Source organism: Accipiter gentilis, unplaced genomic scaffold, assembly GCF_929443795.1.
Source record: "Accipiter gentilis unplaced genomic scaffold, bAccGen1.1, whole genome shotgun sequence".
NCBI lineage: Eukaryota > Metazoa > Chordata > Aves > Accipitriformes > Accipitridae > Astur > Astur gentilis.
In genome coordinates, this window is record NW_026060823.1 from 1,651,661 (window position 1) to 1,654,102 (window position 2,442).

General features: G+C 55.4%; 1 long non-coding RNA gene across 1 annotated transcript; it reads left to right on the forward strand.

Moving 5' to 3' along the window:
* Positions 1–1,256: 1,256 nt before the first annotated feature.
* Positions 1,257–2,133, forward strand: LOC126036759 (uncharacterized). The gene is made up of 3 exons (XR_007505306.1): positions 1,257–1,343; positions 1,430–1,600; positions 1,972–2,133. It is a non-coding gene; the product is annotated as an uncharacterized LOC126036759 (long non-coding RNA).
* The last annotated feature ends 309 nt before the right edge of the window (positions 2,134–2,442 follow it).

The following is a 2,442-nucleotide window of genomic DNA, read 5'->3' on the forward strand; positions in this document are numbered from 1 at the left end:
AAGTGGTCCTGCTCAGTGCTGCAGAGGAAGGCAAAAACTCCTGGGGCCCAGTGCCAATCTGCGCCAGGGTAAAATTCCTTCCTGACCCCAGAGCTGGCAATCGGCTATTCCCTGAGCACGTGTGAGCAAGACCTGCCTCCTGGTCCCGCAGGCCGGTCAGGCCCCCCAGAGGATGCCCAAGCCCTGTTCTCCCTGAACCTGGAGCCATCTTGGGGCTTCCAAGAGTGGCCAAGTGCCCCCGGCCTGATTGACCTTGGGGGCAAGAATCCTTCCCGCGCCTTTGGGCCACCAGCGGGTGCTCCAAAGCACTGGGAGCCCTGGCAACATCTCTGCATCCCACTTCTTACGGCTGCTGCCACTGGTTCCGCAGGGAGTGAGGACGGCGAGCTCTGCAGTGCTCCTCAAGAAGACATTCCCTTGGTCTTGCCACAGCTCTCCATGCAAACAAGCCTGATGGCCTCGGGCACCTCCAGGGCTTGGTGGTTCTTCATGTCTCTAGCAGCCTGGTCCAGCCTCTGGTCTTCCTCCCTCAGCACTGGGCAAGGAATTCCAGCGGCTCCTCACGGACTTCCTCTGGGATGTGTCTGGGCCGCCTGCCAGGCAGACTGGCAGTGGGACAGGGGAGGCTGCCCCTTTTATAGTGCCCCGGGGCATTGTGACTGCTGCGTTGCCGGGTGGTGGCATTGTGACATGGGGTGGGGGTGAGGGGGCCCCCTGTGCGCAGCGCTGCCTGCCGCCCCTCGGCCCAGCATCCTTGGGAGGAAGGCCTTTGGGCTGTGTGGCGTTACTGAGTCCAGAAGTTTGGCAGAAAATAAACTGCCTTGCATTCCAGCTTATCCTCAGATGTCAGAGGGGCTGGGGACGGCTAGGTTTAATTTCTTTCTGAGCGATGTCCAATTCGATGCTCTAAGGGCGGTCGCGTTCAATATGCTGAGCTATCACAATGAGGGATGCCCTTAATAGCGCACTGTACTCTCGGCTTAGCTGTCTTCAATGCACGAGAATGACCAGACTTAGGGAGTTTGGTTGCACGAACGAACTATCACGACTAGATTAATGAGCAGCGCACTTTATTAAAGCAACGGTACAGGTGCTTTTGGATTGCCTGTGATAAATAGACTGTCTGCAAAGCACGTGCAGGTGGCATTACAGTCGCTTATAAGCGCATGAAATGATGAAAGAAAAGAGCTCTGAAGAATTCTAAGTTAGAATTATAATTCTAATTAGAATTCTAATTCATTTCTGTTGTAGGTACCCGTTGCTTTGGCTCCAACCACCCCTGAGAGCGCGGCAGAGCCCCTGGTGCGCCCAGAAGAGCTGGCAAACCTGTCAGAGGAAAGATGGTAAAACGAGCTCGCTTTGGTTAAAATCAGAACCGACTCCAGTGGGTCGTGCCTTTCCCTACCTCATACTGCTGTGGGATGAAAAGGTTTGCAGGCTCTCCCCAGGACAAGGAGAAAAAGAAAAAACGAAAGAGAAAACAGGTCTGGGGAGAGAAGAGTGACAGACACGCAGAAAAGAGGAGGAGGAAGAGAGAAAACGTTTTTGGGGACGGACCGGTGAAAAGATGCAGGAAGGTCCAGCAGTTCAGGAAGCCCAGGTGTGTACCAGGCTCTGCTGCCCATCTTTCCCAACTCTCAGCGCTGCTGCAAGTCAGTCCGACCTGCTGGCAAGGGACGGTGCTGCGCGGGGCTTGGAAATAACTCCATGGCCGCTCCCCAGGGGCTCCCCATCGAGCCCTGCTGCGTGGCACAGGGGCCCTGTGCATCTGTGCATGCATGCAGGTCTCTAAGGGCATTTCCCGTGGGCATAAGGCGCCAGAGCCGTGCCCTGGTTGATGCCAGCCATAGCTCTCTCTTCTGGGCTATGAACAATTCCTCGTCAGCGGTGTTCCCTAAAGAAAGGGGAAGCGAGTCATGCCTATTCCTGCCTTCATGGGTTTATCAGTGCTCTCTGACTCTGTCGTTGTAGGTGCCGTTTCCCTGTTACTGGCTGAAGCCCTGTGACTCCCAGGCCCGCCCCCCGCCGCAGTTGATGTTTGCAATAAAAGGATCTTTTCTCTCTTCTGAGTGTGTCTGCCATACGATATTCTGGAGTAGGTAGATGGGTTTTTGTGATGAGTCCTCGGGGAGGAGTCTGGGATCTTGCCTTGTCCCAGCATCCTTTCCCGCAGGCATCAGGGCTGAGTTCAGGTGCTTTAGGAGTGAAACCAAAGCACGGACTCACACAGGAGGGTGGAGGTTGGAAGGGACCTGTAGAGTTCCTCTGGTCCAACCTGCCTGCTCAAGCAGGCTCACCTAGAGCAGGTTGCCCGGGACAATGTGCCCTTGGGTTTTGAACATCGCCAAGGACGGAGACTCCGCAACCTCCCTGGGCAACCTGTGCCAGTGTTTGACCACGTTGACAGGAAAAAGTTGTTTTCTCATGTGCAGCTGGAGCATA